This window comes from Anser cygnoides, chromosome 17, assembly GCF_040182565.1.
Source record: "Anser cygnoides isolate HZ-2024a breed goose chromosome 17, Taihu_goose_T2T_genome, whole genome shotgun sequence".
NCBI lineage: Eukaryota > Metazoa > Chordata > Aves > Anseriformes > Anatidae > Anser > Anser cygnoides.
Window position 1 is genome coordinate 7,066,270 of NC_089889.1, and position 20,422 is coordinate 7,086,691.

The 20,422-nt window shown below is 43.9% G+C and overlaps 1 protein-coding gene and 1 non-coding gene across 11 annotated transcripts in view; one reads left to right on the top strand and one right to left on the bottom strand.

Moving 5' to 3' along the window:
- The window catches only part of GALNT9 (polypeptide N-acetylgalactosaminyltransferase 9), a 586,151-nt gene that overhangs the window by 202,704 nt on the left and 363,025 nt on the right, over positions 1-20,422 (bottom strand). The window lies entirely within an intron of this gene.
- Positions 14,947-15,019, top strand: TRNAV-AAC (transfer RNA valine (anticodon AAC)). Its single transcript has one exon. It is a non-coding gene; the product is annotated as a tRNA-Val (tRNA).

The following is a 20,422-nucleotide window of genomic DNA, read 5'->3' on the forward strand; positions in this document are numbered from 1 at the left end:
GATGCGTCTCAGCCTAATAAACCCGCATTGCCTGACTGCAAAACATACAGCTTTGTACTTGTGTTTTCAGCCTCAAACATTTGTGACCATATTTAAAAGATCAAAGTAAATGAATGATGCATGTACTCAGCTACATTGTCTTGAGTTCCTTAACCAAATACGTCTCCGTAGCACGACAGAGCAGAACTCCCAGCCCAGGAGCAGACGCCAAGCACAACTGTGAGGGTGATCAGGAGAAGGAGCAGGAGGAAGCGTTCCCACATCATCCAGGAGAGAACTGTAGGACTTCCCATCCACAGCCACCTGCCGGCGTGGCAGAGACAGTGGCTCCACCTCATCACCTAGAGTCAGAAAGTGGCCAGCCCAAGGTAGTCCTTTGCGTTATTCTTCTGCTGCTCCCAGAGAAAAAGGTGAACCTTAATCAAAAAGGCAGGAAACTGAGATCACTTACACGGAACGCTAGGAAAGGTCAAATTTCTCCAAACTTTCTGAAAAGTCTTACACTGGTTTTGAGCAAGACGGTGAGTCACTTACTGAGGGAAAGATATTCGATGGTTTTGGCTGCTAGCTTCAATTTTCAAATTGCATCTGAAAACAAAAACCCCCAAAGAGCCTGATGCTATGCTTAGTGGAACCTAGCATTATCTAATCTAACTGTAAAATATTCAGTAGTTGAAAATTCAGTCATGTCAGCTGGAGTCTAATTTATCTCTCCCCTGTGGATTCCAAGTGCTTTTTCAAAGCTTTTTGGCATTAAAAAGCAGAGCCAAAAAAAGCAGAATTTATAGTAGGACTTCTGTATCTCCCATACATCTTTTTGCCAGTAAATGTTTGTTGGTGGTTTTTTGTTTTTTTGATCAAAAAGAAGAGTAAAAGGTGAGTGTTGAGATAAGGTCACCTTCTGTAACAGAGCACCTAAAAACAAAGGCTTGCTGAGCTTGTCCATAAGAAAATCAAAATTATGAACTAAGTTTTCTTCAGGAAGAAACATTAAGTAGGAGACATGGGCACAAAAGAATTTTTCCATCTGGTAAAATTTCGATATTTACACCTGTCTGCTTCTTTTTGAGGGGAAAAACAGAAAAAAAAATCAGAGCAAATAACTTAATCATCCAGAACAGTAATGACTGACCTGAGGTGGAAGAGTTGAGTTCAAATCCCATTTCCAAATCAATTCAAATGAAATTTTGAATGCAAATCTGCCAGGGGTTCCTTGCCCCTTCCTCACTTTTATTTAAGCACAGGATTTGATCTCCAAATTCTGTTGTAAGCCCTTTCAAGGAAAGTCACTAAAACCAAAATGCAAATAAAAAAAGTAAGCACAGCCCCAACATTTGCCGTATTTGGATATAATGAGCGTAGACTTTCAGTATACAGCCGGGTGCACATTTTCAATTTTAGGGAGCACATTGGTTGTAAAGTGCCACTGGTGGAAGAATTGCCCCTGTTACACCAATGACAAAACCAATGAATTCAGCTGGCCCAGAAATTCACCGTTAGCTTTTGAGACTACCCAGTCTAATCTCCTGAACAGTATAAAATTCTCAGGGCAAAGAGTTTTCACAAGTAATTAATGCTCCAAGCTCCAAATATTTTTATAATTTATTCAGTCTTAACTATTCAGTATTTATAGTGCACTTTACATTCCCATAATACGAAGGAAGCCCAAAGAAACTGAAGTCATGTTTCCAGTTCAGTATGATCCTACCCTAAAAAACATATTCATGACACCTTAGCTGTTGGATTTTCATCATCGTTGTTGTTGTATTAAGAAATGTAAATCACATTTTATTTTCATTGAAGTCAGTATTGGTGCATTTTCTGTTTCTCCAAGCACAGAATGAATTACAGCACCTTGTTACATTTTGCACATACTGTGTTTCCTCTCCCCTTTTGATTGCTGTTGATTAGTTCAAAGAGCAGGCAGTGAAAGTAAAAGATGCTGAAATAAGATGGCCAAGCACTTTCAGTTATGAAATGTAATAGATATTCTGAAGATGTGGCATAAACTCACTAATGTATATCACAGTTGTAATCTAGATTTGCTATGATTTTTAGAGGAAATCACGATTTAAGGTAAATAAAATAAATTGCTAAAATACACACCACCTTGTGAAGATGTAGGCATTTCCATTTTTCTGCAGGTGCTTATGAATGAAATAAATATTTGTTTCAGTGGAGAAAATATAAGTCAATGCTAAATCACACATTTTGCTCTAGGAAACTGAATACATGAAAATTCACATCAGCTATTCTTGTGTCCATGACACTATGAAGAACGGGAATCTTTCATCCAAAACAGTAAAGACTAAGAAACTGCAAAAAGATATTTGGGAAGAGAGGAAAACATCATGTTTGAAACAAATGCGTTTGTTCCTAAAAAACTAAGAAAGAGAGTTAATTGCTTTATAATGGAAAGAGTATTGAAGTATGAAAACAATTTGCAATTCTGAGAACTGTTCTCTGTCTATGAGTTAGGAGTTCATTAACAAAGCTTTGTTTATTTTAACATCACTGCACTGATTTCCTACTATCACTTGTCTACTTGCATTAGATTTCCTTGAATCTTAACAGATTCCAGTTCCATTCTGGAAGTACTAGAAGCAGGTAACTCAAAGCAATTATTTCTAGGGATACAAAAAGGGAAGAAAACACCCTTCCCTTTCTGCAACTGGGAAAAGGTCTGGGGTATCAGTTGAAACCAAATCCAAACAAGAAACAGGCATCAGGAGCTTTTCAAACAAAATCAAGAGCAGTTCTCTCTTCTCAAAAACAACAAAAAACCAAAAACCCACAAATACTACACACCATGATTTCCTGCAGGCATACTTTCTAGGGATCAACACAGAGCAGAGGAAGAGGAAGTCAGCTATAAACCACATTTTACAGCTTCATTAAATTGCACAGAAACTACAGGTCTATTATGTTAAGTACTCTAGATGCCCTTAGGAAAGTCAGCCACCCCCAGTTTGTATTTTTAATATATAAGACCTGTGATAAAAATCATTTTTGCAGTCATATCTGGCGGTCTCCTTGCCCCTTTCTGGAAAGGGCCTTGTTCTTCCACCCAAGAAACACTGAATATTTACACTTCTCAGCCCAGGACTTGCCACATACCCTGGCCGAGGTCTCAGTTTCCCCTCTCTCACCGCAGCTCCCCGCCTGCCCAGCTACGTTTGTGCTGTAACTGCTGGACACCTTCAGCATCAACCAGCATAAAATAAGCTGCTCACATCCACAGCAAGGTGAAAGTGCTGAACAAGGACCCTTGGAGGCAGCTGACACTCCGTACTACAACTCCTATACTACAGGATTAGGCACTTCAGAAGCAGCTCAACATAGAACATCCTCCTCCCTGAACAAATTCATCCCAGTCCTGACTTCCCAAACTGCTCTAGAGTAAATATCTTCAATTTCTTTGTCCATCAGAAAGCTCAGTTCCTTCACAATTCATCACCACAAACAAACGACTTAGGATATTTGTTACCTGAAGTCTTCCTTGGCTGGATTCACTTTGACTGTTTCAGACACATGAAAATACTAACCCAAATTTTCCTTTAAAATATCATTTGCAATCCCTGACACGTTATTTATTTATCAGAGGGGTCTGAAATTGTTTCTGTATTTCCCTGAAATAAATGTACCACGGAGCGTTGAGTTCATTTAACTAGTGTTGCCTTCGATTTGAAGGCACATCAGTCCAGCTCTTAATAAACCTCCAGACCACACCTCGTCTCCAAGGAAAACTCAATTGTAACACCACCAACTATGTTCACTGCAGAGGCTGCGTTGGCCTTAGAAACCCCAATCACTGGAAAATTTTGCTAAACTAATGGAAAACGTCCAGTCTGTCTGTAAGAAAATTTGAGCTAATTTATATGTAAACCCATGTAACATGGTGTTTCATTTCTTCAGGCCTGACTCACTCTGATAAGCTGTTTGTCCAAATAAGGAAAAAATCTGGTTTTTAATGTGAAATTAGCTGTTGAGCATCCTGCTCACACGCTCTGTGCCTGATCTGAGCTTTCTCAGTCCGTGATACGGATAACAGCAGGACCAACAAAGCGCTGGAGGACCTCGGGGTATTTCTGCTCTACGCCCGTTAACAGAGGAGGGCCTGGAGCCCGGAGGACGTTGCACGGCAAAGAGCTGAAGTCAGCTGGGAAGGGACCTGACAGCTTTTTGAGGGGCTTGTCTGTTCTAGTAAAATTCATGAGTTAAACCTGTATTTTGCCTGATACAAGCAAGAGGGGTTTCTGGAGAGGGGTGCCGGAGCATCAGGTTGAGTGGGCTGGAGCCCACGGCCACGTCCCACAGAGGGGCCTCTCTCCAGAGCCCACTGGCAGCCATTTCAACCCTAAAAATGGTAAATATTTCACTGCTTCTTGTTTATATTGGATCGGTGAAGGCTCAAATGAGGTACAAGTAACTAATTAGTCCTCAGTTACTGCCAGCACAAGATGGCTTCTCTGGCAATGGCAGTTACTAGTGTTTAGGGACAGCCTTGAAAAGCATCATTTCTGACCAGCCTTGTGCAGTTTCTTTGTTTCAAAACTACTACTTTTCCCCCTCTTTCTGTTGAGCTCCAGTTTCAGATGGACAGCCTATCTTTTTGCTTATAACTGCTACTTGTAGACATGTCGCACGTCGCTTATAACTGCGCATCTCGGGTGAAACTGTTCTATCCCAACTCACACTGATAACAGTGTGTGAACAACTCATCTCCTGGGGGAAACTTGAAAAAAATGTGGTAGGAAACAACTTCAGGTTGATCCCAAGCCAAATGTGTTTGTGTTTTGTTTTGTTTTTTTCTCCAGGCAAAACCCCCCAAATAAATCCTGATTAACTTCAAATTGATTTAGGCCATGCATACTACTTTTGCTTTAAAATTATTTTTCTTTGTTTGAGGCTATTGCTTTTAACATTTAAAAATAATTTAGCTCAAAGGTTTTGGGGAAAAAAAAAAAATCAACATTGAAAGCTGAACTATATTTAAAATATCACCCTAAAAATAGCAGGGGCAGAGGTGGGGACAGACAGAAGTACTCTCCAGGAAGTTTTGTTCGTCGTTATTTTTTATACCCTCTTGTGTTAGGACTATAACCATCCCTCAGATAAATTAATTAAGCCCAAACAATACAAAACAAAATCCTATGTCATGTTCAAGGAACCTGCTGGGACCTATCCGAGCTACTGGAAGATCATTTAATGAGTACTCATTAAATTAACATCTACCCCCACAGCAAGTTAAGCAGTAAAAGATACAGGCAGAAGAGCTTTAAATGGCTTTTCCTGCTCTCAAGGCTCCTGCTGCCTCATTTGGTTCAGGCAGCTGGAATCCTGCGCCCCCGGGAAGCCGGGGCTGGCTGCAGAGCAGGTTCACAAGATTTGGTTTTCCTGTACATTTCCAGTTTTTAGGGGAAAGGGGCGCTTACAAGCTTCGTGTATAGCCACCTCCAGAACAGCTGAGCCTTCCCACAGAGGTGCGCTCAGAGCCGCACTCAGCCTCTGTGGGGCAGCAGCCAGGTCAGCCCCATCCATCGTCTTTTTTAATCCCTGACTTTCCCAAATGAAGGATGTTTGCGAGTGGCTCTGGAGTGGGGAGACCCCTTGCTGGCTTGCAAGAGCCCCTCGTGCAAATGGCTCGTACCGTACGAACCTAGGCTGACATTAGAGGGATGCAGCTGGGACAGGGATGCAGTTTAATCCTACAGCATGTTTCATAAGCTTGCCCATTAATTAAGGGGGAAAAGAAAAGGGGTTGCTCTTTGCTCTTGTAGGTGATTTAGATGTACTAGTGGAGTACTATGGAGACCAATACAAATGTATCGCTGTTTTATTGCAATACCCAGACGAACATAAAGAAACCTCAGCGAGGTTTCGTGCTGACTCATACGCCCTGGGTAAAATGCAGGTACTTTGCTTTCAACTACGAATGGCTTTGTTTTTACAGAGACTGTCGTGCTGTTTGCTGACTGGATAATGCACCTGGTTCAAAAGGCATCTAAATGCTCTTGGAAAAGTAAAGCTGCTTGGCACGTTTTCAGTACCAAGGTGCTACAAAATAAGTTAGCATGTATTCAGGATCACCCAAGTAGCACACAGCATTGCCCCGATGCAGAAGGATAACGATGGCATATTAGGATATCAGGAAATACTAGGAAATAACGCCTGGGGAAGTCTCACTGAGAACAAACAGATCCTCTAAGCACAACTGGGACACTGCAAACCCTAACAGGGAAATCAAGAAACAAAACTCTGCAGTGGAACTGGGGAGACGTATCTTATCAAAGTCCTGACAGCACTTTAGTCCGACCGCGAGCAGCAGTGACAGCAGTGGCTTCCTGAATAATTCTCTTAAAGAACAGAGATCAAGGTATTTCCATCCTCTGATAGGCATCTTGGAGTAGGGGTGTTTGTTTGTTTTTTCCTAGAAATTGAATGTTAGATCTCCATTAGAGTTTCCAGGAAATAGAAAGCTGTGGGCCTGTGTACCAGAAGTACAAAAGAGGGTTGGATGCAAAAGGTGGGAAAAAATCTCTGCTCCTCCCAGAACCTGTTGTCTCATTTTGTTCTAATGCTGTGCTTGTCCCTGGCTCATCCTTTACTGGTGGCTTCTTGGAAGAACACATGAGAGAATAGTTTTGCATGTATAAACTGCCTTAAGAAAAATGAAAAGGGAAGCAAGGATTGGCATTTAGAAATGGATTTGTTATGATGGAGATTACTAGGGGAATGATTTCCAGTGGTTAAAGATTTTCATTCCGCCTGGAATTTCTGGTTTGCTCCTTGGCTTTTTTATTCTATTGTGTTTTAAGGAAGGAAGAATGTATCACATACACACACGCACACTTTCACTGTCTGCTGCTCTCTGGATCTGTAGCCCTTCTTTCTCTCTGGCTGCAGCTGAACTGCAATAATGAAACTTCCTTTTGTTCTTGAATCCAACCGCTGGGAGTAATGGAGGAGCACCGAGGTCAGCAGAGAATCAACTAATGCATCAAGGACTGAGCACACGAGCTCTCTCCAGACAAACTAAGGTGATGCAGCATAAGGATGCCTGAAGTGAGGTTCTGCCTACTGCAGATCCCTGCAGAGAATTTCACCCAGCTGAAATCAGTGTTAAACTGCATTTGAAACCGAGCCAAATTTGGAGTCATTCTCCATTTCCCCTGGTGGCTTGCAGGTTGCTGTCTAGCCAAACTTCTTAAGAGGCTGTTGAAGCAGGGGCTCTGAGCTTGGATTGCTTTGCAATAATGCTGCTGCATTTAGGTCTCAGCTACTGTTAAATCTGCTTTTATGAGCAGCCCATAAAGCTTCATGTGGTGGAGCAGAATAGCACCCTATGGCCAGCAGCCGTGCTCATCATTCTGGAAGGAAGGGAACAGACGCCGTACCTACAAATGCAGCTTACAGTAAAAAGCAAGCCACGGTTTAAAGAAAGGTCAGGGTGACCTGGAGAGGCTCTTCTGTGGCTGACCTTTGCTTTCTTTCTGGAGCACTGAATTACTGTAGCCCTTGGGAAAATCTGTTTAGCTGATTTCTACACGAGTGACTAGTTTTACCTGTATTTTCAGTCCCATATTTAACATAGTAAGAAAACCCCTGTAGGCATCAACTAGCCTAGCATAGCCTACATGCTCCTTCAAAACTCAACAAGAAACGCAGATTACCAGATTAGATGCCCCTGGCTCACATCTACCAAGCTTCCATCTGTTATGGTGTCCTGAAACACGCTTCTAAACCTAGTCCTAGATCAAGTGGTTATCATTTTCTCTTATTCTAGCAGTCCCCATCGTCCCAACAGTCCAAACCCTGGGCCAGTGTCAGTAACACCTCGTAGCCCCAGGTCAAATCTGCCCGGGCAGAGCTGTCAGCCCCTGCCACCCCATGCTATCAGGGGCTACACCCTTCAGCAATAAGTGTGTTTGGGGTTTTCTGGCACCTTCCATCCTTTACCCCGATTTTAACTCCTCCCCACCAAACCTTCCCAGCCCTAAACACAAGTGCTTCTAAATTCAGCAAAAATCTGCCCCAAGTTGAAGTCTGGAAGCCTCAAACCCCACCTTTAAGCATATTCCCAGCCCTCCCTGGGACCAAGCCAATCCCACCTGCCTGACACCAAATGTAAGCTGACTGTTTGACTTCTGTATTCACACTCACATCGGCGCTGGTTCTTGCTTCAGTATTTCTCCTCGTGCCTCAGGACCCTGGAGACACAGAGGAATCGCTGCCATTACCAGCTGCGAAGGAACATGAATTACTTCCGAACGAGAGAAAGGCGTGGGTGGCTCGGCAGGAAGCATCCTGTTCTCTAATGGATATTTCCATTCAGCTGCTGAATCAGGGAACGCTTTCAGACTAGTGCTGTCACTGTTTGGAACACACATCTTAAATGCTATTGATTTTTAAGATGATGAGTTAATTTTTGCAATCCTTTGCCATTTACAACGTTTTAGATGAAGTCATTAGCAGCTTTCCGGTGGCATTTGGAAAGCCACGTTCCGGAGAGACAAGCTCTGGGGGAGTGTGTGAACGCGAGGCCATCTTCCCTTTTTCTCATCATTGTGCAGCTACAGCTAAGGAACACTTAGTCATTAATTCATCTTTGTAACATTTTTTTTTCCACTGAGCTATACAGCCAGGCAGATTCTCACAATTGCCATCTGTGAGGCACTTAACGTAACGCGCAGTACACATCAACCTTCAGATGTCTACACGTTGGAGACGAGGCTCGCACGCGTCCTCTTGCCTTGCAAGCGAGGCAGCCGAAGCACAGACGTTGCCTGGTGTCAGAGCGATCTGCAGGCACCGCTCATTTGCTCTGCAAAGCACAGGGACCAGGCTGTCCTGACACGGGAGATCAAGACGTTTGTAGTTCTGAGCTATGGGCAAACCTTTTGAAGTCAGGCTGAAGAGCATGAAGTTAAACACACTTTAAAATAAAAACCTTTCTGCGCAGCAAATTCGTTCCTGACAAACACACCACCAAGGGGCCAGGAAGCAAGCACTGCGATGCGATGCTGCCTCTATCGCGAACCACAGTCCTAGCCAAGCCCTGACTCTAAAATGGGAGACACAGCTCCCAAATCTGGTGTGCATTTCAACAGAAATCACTGCTTTGAGGGGTCAGCTTAAGCAAGACAATCGCAAGGCTACCAGCAGCCTTAACCACAGCACATGTGCACAGGATTTGATGAAGTCAGGGCTGCAATTCCAGCTGCACCGTCTGTGTCACCCAGATGACTACTTCCAACCGTGTAAGAAACGTGGTGCTCGCCCCCAGCACCTGCTTCTCCGGGTGCAGGAGTCCAGCAGGACTTGCTGTCTGCAAGCTGACCTGCAGTGTAACCTGGCCCAGGACAAACAAAGCTCAGGTTATTATTTCAGGTTATTATTTTTATTTGGACAACATACACACGGATGTGCCCAAGCCAATACAGCTGCTGACAGCAGCACACGTCGGCAGCTGGATTACTTTAACCTAGCTGGACACGCGAAAGCGTCTGACAAAGGACTTTGCCTTCAGTCAGATGATTTACCCGAGAGGCAGCTGTTTCACCAGCTCTGAGCTAGATCATATTTTGAACAGGAGAAACTTGTTCAGGAGAAAACATCTGCAGGTGACCTACAACAAAACCACCACCGCTTCTCAGGCAAGGGCCTGGTCAGAGCGGGCAGGGCAGCTCACAGCGCAGATGCAGCTTTCCTGCTAGGCAGATCGAGAGCTCCTGCAGCTGCTGGCTTTTTGTACATGCTACCTAAAGGCTCCGTCTGGCACCACATTGATTGGAAATGTGCTGAGACATGGCTCTTCTTCCGAATGTACCAAAAATCCATCTAACACCATGAGGGTTTATTTCTTCCCCCCGATGGAAGGGATTACGGGAATCGGAGGCCAGGCGTTACATGCACGCCCAGAAAGGCACACAGCGTGCACACACATGCGCACACCACTGTGAAACAATCTCTTACAGCCCAAATTGAAAGATTAGTTCAGGCTTCCTTTAACACGGCACTGACTCCTGACATTTCCTTTGTAAGCGTTATCATACACTCGGGTTTTGCTGCCAGCGAAAGCTGCCAAACCCCTTTATTCTCAACCCCTCGCATTACTCCCCACTGCGATTACTGCCAATCCCTCTTCCGCCCAGGACACGAACACCTCAGCCTGGACCTAGGGCAGGACCTCGATCAGAGAGCCCCAAGGAAGGGCTCTTGCAGGCAGGGCAACAGATCAAAGGGAAGCAGAACAAACTGCAGACACAAAATACCTTCACAGAGAAGTTTCTGCCAGCAGCCACCCCCAGCTCACAACAGGAAACATCTTGCTTGTATCAGCTTGGAAAAAGAAATCAGCCCGGTGTCTGGATAGTGCACTGGAGAGCACTTTTAGGACTGTTAGCTTTCTGAAAGTATCTGTTACAGAGCAGACTTGATTTATGGCTTCATTGACATCGCATTACAGCATTACAACAGTGGGTGACAATGACAAGGCAGCACCCGAGCTAGAGCTCTCCAGGCAGGATGGATCACGCCCAGGAGTGCAAAAGGAAGGAGCTGCCCACGTGCACAGGGACGTGAGAGCACGCAGGAGGGGATCCTGAAAGTAAGTATCCGCACTGCCAGCGACTCCTCCGCTCTCCTATGCAAGACCATGCCCAGATGCACCCTAATGATGCAAAACCTGACATCGGTGATATAATTCCCCATGCTAAATGTTTGAAACGTAACAGTAATTTCTGGCAGTGACCAGTGACACTCTGTGGAGATCTCAGTGACCCAAAGGCAGCGATCAGGGAAAAATAACACTAAAGCAGACCAAATTACATAGTTATCGGGTATATGAAGGTAAAGACCTAAACCCTGTAAAATTCTTTCACTTATAACCAGTGCAACTCCTGACGAGTTAGTCACACTAACAACCTCGTGCTACCTCAAATACTCAAAAACTAGATACTTGCCCAAGTTGTTCACTGAACCAGCAGTAAGATTAATCAGTACTATATTCACCTATAAACGATAATTCCAATTATAAATAGCAAACTGCATTCTGCATTGCTAAATTCAACGTGAGGCAGCGATTAACATGAATCAGTTTGGCTCAGCATTCATCATAACTTGGAGTCCTCAAAAATTGTGTAATGAAACTGCTGGTATTCTGTCCTTGAGTCTGCGATAGCTTAGATCTGTCTCTCTGCAACAGAGATGTCAGTTTTATTTTCCCTAGCATTTTATTTTCCTATTAAGTGTAGTTGGCCAACTAGAACTGTAAATTGATCCGTGCTTATCTTTTGATTATTGTAAAAATCAAGTCCTTCTGAAAGAGTGTCATCTGCAGTCTGCAAGACAGAATTAAACCTAAACTGGTAGGCTTAATCATATTGCTTTGAATGGAGTATCGATCGCAGCTAATTTTATCATACGTTTTGAGAGGTTTGCTTGCTGGCTGGCTGGCTGGCTGTCACTTTGACAAATGGAAGCCAGCAGATATCTGAAGGAAAAATGATATTTACATTTGAGAAAATACCACCAGTAAGTTTACAGAGGAATAGTCCATCCTCTTTGCAAAACATCACAGGAGCTACGAGGTCTGCTGAGTGTCAGTCACTCCCACCCTACGGTGGTTGGCCAGGTCAGAAACGTGGCTGAACTGCGTCTGCTCCCAGCCGCTGCAGCTCAGGCGAGCTTGGCCCCCGCACGAGCAGCGGCTGCCACGTGGGATTTCAGAAATACCCTATTGCAAAGGCCCTTGGGATAATTACACCACTGTGTGAGGACAGCGACCATCCAAGCAGCGAGCTATGGGAACTAGATAAAGATGGTCCCAAGACGCCAATTCCCTCACTGGATTTCAGCATCGCAGGGGTGCTGAGGCTACCTGCCTCTGCCTGCCTGCCTGTAACGCTGGCAGTGCTGGGCAGCATCTGGAGCCACACGTGCCTTCGGGTTTTGTACACAAGTGCACAGGCAGATGCGTGTTTTTGGGCCTGGGCTGTCATCTTCTGTTACAGCTGCTTTCTCATGAAGGAAATACGGGTGGGAGAGATCTGAGCACGCTGGCTTTGATTGGCAGGCAGCGAAGGGAGGCAAGGTGAGTCACAAGCGATGCAGCCTTTGTTCTTCCCACATCTACATCCTATTTCTATCAAACCACCTGAGACCTGATCATCCTCGGGGCCTGAAGGTTTATAAAACCTGCTTTCACATTCGGTATTTTAGCTTTTTTGCTTCATGACGACTTTATTTTAATGGTAGAAGAGAGACAAGACCAAATAATGTTTCTCTTGCATTTAATGAAAACTAACACACAAATATTTAAGGTACGAGTTAAACGATTTGCTTACTCAGACTCACCCTGTTATGGATTCACTGTGTAAACAATTTTCCCTGTTCAGTTCACTACCTACGGAGAGCCTAAGTAGATTTAAAAGGATTGATCAACAGATATTTTAGACAGCTGCCTAAAACCAAGATATCTTTGAAACTAAATTAAGGGGAAAAAAAGCCTATCAGGGATTTTAAAAACAAAGTCCAGTCTCATCAAAAATCTGTCACTCTGGGTTACAGAAATAGTCCATTTTCTACTTGTTTAATATTTCAGAGTCACTTATCCAATTCAGACTCCTCTTCGTGTAGAGATATGCACCAAAGCACCCGCATGTACAGACAATAAAACTGCTATCTGTATTGGGGAACATGTGGCAGATTGCCGTACATCTAGACACAAAAATCTGTTTACAAAATACACGACCTTGATTGTTCCTTGGATCCTTCTCAGACATACCAGCCCCGATAACACTAGCTGGTACTACAGCGTATTTCTCAATGCCAATTACAGGGCTGCGATTTCCTTCTGAAGTATGCATCTCATTCCTCTCATTAAAGCATGTTCTTATCTTCACGAGTTCAGAGAAGAAATCCTTTTCTTTTTTATCCCCCCCTTCCTCTTGCTCTGCTTTTCCAGTCCAACCCCAAATACAGAGCAGAAATTTTAACAAGACCTTGTTTAGATTTTGGAAACAGAACGGAAAGAGCCTAATCCTGCTTAGCTGAGTGATGCCAGCCCGGGGAGGGCAGTGCACTTTGTGAAGACGTTGAGCATCCAGCTACGAGGCACGCGTTCCTGTACCTGATGGCCATCACCAGGGTTGCTTGTACCTTGGACACACTTGCGCATAATTCCCTGCACAGAGGAAATCTAGAAGATATAACTCGGAGTGTCTGGTGCCAAGGACAGATCTGCATTGCCCCCATTTCCATATTTACTGCCATGCATAAACACCAACATGAAAGTTAGATGAGGTTGTTCATTATCAGAACTCATCTGTCGCACGCTCCAAGCCAACGTGTGGCTTATCCTTGCATACAATTAATTATACTTCATCCTCAGTAATAACTGGGCTTCTGCTCTCTTTCTTTTTTCTCCTTTAAAACAGGAAGCATTGCCAAAAGCCTCCTATTTTATCTGTATAAAGAGTTTTTTATAAACAATCAGGCTGATTCACCAGAATCCTGAATTCTCTAAGCAGAACTTTCAAACGAGGCAATGAACTATTATTTTTTCTATTTCAGATGGAGACTCGGAGATGCCTAATTCAGGCAGAACCTTAAGCATAAAATTACAAGTCAAGATGTACTCAAGGCGAAGGAAAGAGCTAAAAACATTTAAATGCCCACTATAGCTGTTCTGGTAAGCACTAATCATGCAAAATTCAGTAGTAATTAGCTCTTGAAAGCAACCATTTCTGGGCAGAAGCAGCCCTGACTTAAAAGGGAAAGGCCTGCCTGTGGCTGCACAATTAGCTGTCGTTCCAGTGGTGCTGATGGGCGAGGACAAGCGTTATTCCTCCTGGCTCCCCGCAGCTGGAAGTGGCAGCAAGGGATGGGACTGGAGGACCCAGAAGCAACCCCAGACCCCACAGTGGCGGAGTCCTGAGGTCTGGGTCTCAGCCACATTCTCCGCCATCTGGCTCTACTTTCTGTCTTCATATATCATACACTGGACACTCGAAGTTCATCTATGCTACACACAAAGTTCATCTTACGCTACACTGAGATATTGCAACAACAGGTAACAATTTTCACCAATTTTAAAGCCAGAAAGAACTAGAAATGTAATTAATACACAACACAACTTCGGTTGTATTACTGGAAAGAAAAAAAATGCCATTTTCTCAGTTCCTGGGTTTTATGAGAGATGAAAATAAAATGGTACATAAGAATAGACTGTGTCTATCATCACAGACAGAAAAACACGCTTTTTCTTACTGGCCGACCTCTGCAATATCACAGCTTATCCAATTTGGTGAATTATTTTTATTCTTTGTATTTTTACAACTGCAAGTGAGGTTTCTATGACTATAAAGGATCACAGCCATGAAAAAGCATTTGCTATGACATTTTACTCCGTTATACAAAGCCGACAAAAGCACTGAAGCCATGAGAAACATTTCAGGCACAATATGCCTTTAGAGCCACCAAAACCTACACAAAGAACGTGTCTTAAATTTAATCCAAATCTTTTATTTTCCAATTCACTCTATTCACTTTATTTCTTCTCATGCAGTCCACTTAATAATGTCCAACAACTGGATCTGAAAATGCTAAAGAAGTTCTGTCTCTGGTTAACACAGGCGTCAGACCTCACTGGGTCAGGCTGCTTAGCTGGTTTCTATGCAGCCCATCAAGCATCATCTTCGGGACGGACTTGCGATCCCCCCCATCCGATTCATCATTCGACACTCATTAAAACCCACGGGAAGAGTCGCATTGGCCCTGACTGGTAAGAGATGAGACCACACATCAGCCTTGTCTACTTCACCTACAAGCTCTATGGCAGGGTGTCCCACAGGAGGCGGTGCAGCTGTACCATAAAACCCAACCACCTGCTTAGCAACAACTTATTTTTTACAGCATTCCTACGCAGCACAAGCTTACAGCTGTGTTTCTGTAGTGTAGTGGTTATCACGTTCGCCTAACACGCGAAAGGTCCCTGGTTCGAAACCAGGCAGAAACAACTTTTGGGGCCCAGAGGAGGGCCACGAAGATGCTCAGAGGCTCTGGGGTGACCTCGTTGCGGCTTTTCGGTACTTAAAGGGGGGCTTATAAAAAAGACGGAGAGCTCAATCAGATAATGGCAAGAGAGGGGGGAATGGTTTTAAACTCAAAGATGGGAGATTTAGATTAGGAGAAAATTCTTCGCTCAGAGGGTGGTGAGGCGCTGGAACAGGTTGCCCAGAGAAGCTGTGGATGCCCCATCCTGGAGGTGCTCAAGACCAGGTTAGATGAGGCCCTGAGCAACCTGATCTAGCGGGTGGCATCCCTGCCTAAGGCAGGGGGGTGGAACTAGATATCTTTAGGGTCCCTTCCCACCCAAGCCATTCTATGATTCCCTGAATAACCATTTCCACTGCAAATATCATAGAAATGATGACTCTATTCCAGAGTTTCCTTTAGTTTAGTCACAAAGCTTAAGCTATATATCATCAGACAAGGCTGACTTTGATTGCCTCCTCTGATGTTCCTGATTCTAATGAGCCATCTGGGTGACCTCTTTTTCTACAGCTACCCTTACAGCAGCCTCTTAACGTGCAGGGCAATAGCAGTAACTAACTGCAACTACATACAGCTACTTCCAAAGTAAAAGGAGAGCAGCCTAGCTAGTTAAACAGCAAAAATATCAGCCCGATATATTCCTGTGCGTTCCCAAACCACTTAGTGACTGGTGCATTTCTTGCCACACAGCTGTCTCTGAGCTTTTGTGCAGCCAGAGCATCTTGGAGCTGCTGCTGTCGTGCACCAGCAGCTGCCTCGTGCAGGGAGCCCTTGGAAAAGTGGACGCAGCCGCTCCACAGCCCGCTGTGGATCACCCTCTGCGACCACACTGGTAGAAACAAGCATGACAGCAACAGGCCGAGATAGAGCAGAGAATGTGAAGCAGGGTGAAGGCTTAAAGAGGGAGAGAGGAGAAGAACAGTTCAGAGACTTTACGAAGAGTTTGGGAGAAGTGGGGAAAAAGAGCACTAAATGTAGAGCTTTGAACCAGGGGAAAGAAGGTGAAAACGGCATTGGAAAACAACAGAAAAACGCATATCAGAAGAATAAAAATGCAAAAGAAAAGCAGGAGAAGAAATGAGTAAGAGAAAGAATTAAGGGGCTTAAACTGATAGCTTTATTATTCTCTGAAAGCCCCTTTAGTACTAATAACAGGAGAGATTAAAGGTATTTCTTTCAGCCATCGAATTTATAACATCTTACTGGATCTCACTCCAAATGTAATTCCTGCAAACACTAAATGCAAACCAGAGGAGATTTTCACATGGGACTAAAACTGGGTTAAACAAGCTTCAAAAAGCAGTGTGCTGACAACACTCTCCTGAAGAGGTAGCTACAGCTATCTTTTGCCAGAAAAACTTAACAAGAAGTTTTGATACAGAAAAGTTTTTTTTTTTTTTTTTCCAAAACAGAAAAAGAATCACCTTCAAGATAAACAGAGAGAAAAGTACTATTCTTTATCAAAATACGGTTGTCTAAATGTTTGTGAAGGAAATGGAGGCTTGAGAGCCTTGGACACAAACTGCCAAAAGAGCTTAAGCTCCCATGGCTTTAGGGCACCTAATAAACTTCAAAAGGACTCTGGGAAGTAGCACAGAAATTTCCAGCACAGTCCTTGGGGTTCTCAGGACTTTTGTCACCTTACAGTGGCGGAGTCTCCAAGACCATCACATGGCCAACAGCCCCAAATCCTTCTAGATTTTAGCTACAGCCTCAATACAGAAGCACAACAGAGATCTCCAGCTGGTGCCTTTCAAACCAATGTTTTGTAATTACTTGTCATCCCACGTCAAAGTGCTCACCGCGTACTGCGTGTGGTTCATGCATCGCCTGAAGGTGCAGGACTCGGGAGAGGGAAGCCCAGAGTGCTGGCAGGAGACCAGTAGAATAACTTGACCCTCACCCATGAGACGGCTGATAGAGAGAATAGTTCTAGTAGACATTCCTTTGAAGCAACAGAAAGCATAGCCATGGCTCAAGAGCATGGGCCAGTCAATAAAATGAATGGTTTATATATTAAAACGAATGTAATGCCAAACTCTCATGCTCGTCACGTGAACGTGCTCAAATTCATTAATAGAAACTAGTCGATTCCCCAAAGTACACGCTGAGATAATAGAACAAACGCATCTGTACCGACAGTCATTGGTAAATGGCTAATCAATCCCTCAGTGCTTCTTAATTAGCAACTGCAGGAGACCCTTTTAATTGGCATCTGATACTTGATTTGAACAGACAAATAAACTGCCACTCAGGCTTTTATTGGCAGCCAACCTTCCCACCCTTAACTCCACTCTAGCTCCGGGAAAACCTTTCTGAAGACCAGACTAAATTACCAGCTCCCTGCCACAGACTAGCTTGGCATCCTGAAGTATTTTATCATGATTCCGGTGCTGATGTTGCATTGAAACACTGCATATGCTCTACTGATTGCTCAATATGGTTTGTATTAATACAAGTTGTAGTCTGTCACTGTTCAGAGAGTAGGTAGTTACAAGGGATGCATTGGTTACTTTATAACTGGAATAATTTATTATTGAACAAGCAAGTTCAACAAGCACTATAAAATCAATTTGTAATTTTTATGCACTTCATCTGGGCTGAAAAATGGTTTTGTTCTCCACTATTTTCTGACTAGACCTCTTCGACAGAAAAAGGGGGAATAAAGCTTTTAAAATTGCATTTTGGTCAGCAATGCACTCTGGAAATCAAGATTAAAGATGACAGTTTTCAGATGCATAAGTTACGCTTACTTTGTTTTATGGACCTAAGGCCACCACGGTGTCAGGCGTTCCATTGTGAATGAAAACCATGCAAAGGTTAAAGAAAGAAATATGTTTTGACACAGTCAGCCAAAAACTTGGCTGATTTGCATTAGCTGGAAAGCTAGTATGGTTTTGTTTACTCCTTCAAAACATTGATTCACAAAGGCACATAAGCTGGCGTTATTAAAAGTTTCAGGAGGAATGGCAGTTTTGGAGGAAGGAAAGTAAAACACGGGGTGCTAAAACCTTCAGTGGCTGTGCCTGCAATTGCTATGCAAGACACAAAGCACACATCTTCCCAGTAGCACGAAATCCAATTAATACAGTTCTGGGAAGACTCAGCGCTCCCGTTCTGACGATGATTTAAAGGTGCAATGACAGACTGTGGGAGTTAGCTTGGTCTAATACCCCTAAAAGCCTTGTTTATACCAGCAAGATTTACTTAGCATGTGTCCAGCTGGTCAAGTTAGAAAGACAGCTCACATCCCTACTGGCAGGTGTGTCAAGGCTGTGCATTGCATTACCTGAGCAGTAGGAAGGCCCAGATATCTGAACTAATAGGAACTGTTGTGCAGTTTGGAAATACAGGTACTCTACTGCTATTTACTTACTTTTTATAATATTCAGCCTCTTGGAATCAAACATCCTATAAGGTAGTTGCACCAGCATCCCAACAGACTGTACAGAAGGGAAGGGCGAGGAGCATCGCAGCAAGCCAGACACATGCTGTTTCCTCTGAACAAAACCTATTTCTTTTTTCACTATGCAAGGTAAAAGGGCTGTGGCTGCTTAATCCAAAGGGAAAGGGGATGGGAAGACACTCCGGAAGAACATATAGCTTCAAAAACTAAATCTCTAGCTGGAGTTTGGAGAGTGAAGGAAGAAGTATACGTGTTGGGGAAAGCAACCACTGAAAGTGGCGGCAGATAGCTTGCTCACACACAAGTTCACGTTTCACAGGATCATTTATCACCTGTGACAGCGGGTTACAGTAAGAAAGGTTCAGCCTTTGCAGAAGGAAAGGAGAATGATACCTCTTTAGCAGTGATACTGGGATTTTCAATGTGCCTCCTATGAAACTAGCACAAACACACATCTGATAGAGGCGTACAAATAGTAATGCACACAAGATATAAAGAGGATGCTCATTTGAATAAGCCAAGCATCATCATCTCCTTTCCTACTAGCAGTGGACTTCCTCTAACTCAAAATCTTCTATGCCCATAGATTTTTTTTTTCAGCTGAGAAATATCCTAAATCCATCATGTGCCTGTGGATATAGTGTAACAATTTTAAGGTAAGCATTGAGTTAACCAGTGTTCAAAGTCCCATTGCGTGAATTTCAGAAGTGTGTAAGCTGCTGGCATGGGAGGAAAGAAGGCTTGTTATGAAAAAGCAAAGTAAGGGTTGATGATAATTCGGACAACTTCGATTTTCTTGTTCATGCCTGAAGCAGTCCATACACTTTCCTTCTTAGAAAGAATGCATAGAAAGGTGAGCAGTGGCTGCTCTCAATAAGAACTGAGAGAATATTGAACAGAAAGTTTAGAGTTCAAGTTAAATGGCAGAGCTGTTAGAAAAGCGGTGGTGATCCAAGGTCCTGGAGACACACCACTGTCTGCATCTCTATTTGTACGTGAAAATTTCTGGTTCCAACTTCAGTCTGGAAGAAAAGATAGGGTTCAGAAGTGCTGCTGCCTTGCCCAGGGAAACTACTTAGGCTGCTCTCTGTTTTCGGTACCTCTTGAGGACTGAAATCCAGGTGGACAACACTGCTGACGACACCTCATGATATCTGCTCATGCACAACCAAGAGGACAAAGAAATTCTTACAGAAGTCATCCAGCTCAGGAGCCTTGTCCATAAGAGAGAAGAGAAAAATGAGTCCATTAAATGGAAATGCCTACAAACCATTACCTAACCTGTTTTGTAAAAAGAGGGGATTAGTCAAATCTCCTTAAATCACGCAGAGAGATCTCTGCTGAACACATTCAGCCAGGCTCCCTGCTGAGCAGCACAGGGCTCCCTGCGTGCCCTTACCTCCCTGCTGTGCTGCTCGCTGCTTCCCTGACTAAACCCAGAGCAACAGGAATCTGCATCCACTTGCTGAGATGTTCTCTCTGGGTCTGACAGATATAAGCCTTCCAGCAGAGGTCTTACCACCACAGACACATATCTGCCAGCTCCAGATGCCTTAGTGCAGACACAACTGGAGTACGGCATTATTTAACGTATCTCACTCCCAAACCAGCTTCGTGTGCATCCTTTTCAAGTCAACTAAGGGCTGTCTGTACAGCTACACAATTTGGGTGACACGGGAGCAGTGATACAATCAGCACCTGAAGGGAGCTTTAAACAGTCTGAAGATGTAATTACTCCAAAGCCGGGCAACAAACTGTGCGAGTGCCGTTCCCACCAGATCAGAAACAGCACCGCTTTCAGATTCAAGTGCAGAAGTAATTTTCTTGGGCTGGCTCCCTCCCAGCAGCACGCGGATGAAGCTTCACAGCTCCTAAGGGAACAGCTGCAGCGCTGTGGGATGGCACAGCCACAGGGTGCAGACCCGTGTCAGGGCTTTACCCTGGCTGGCACAGGCTGCC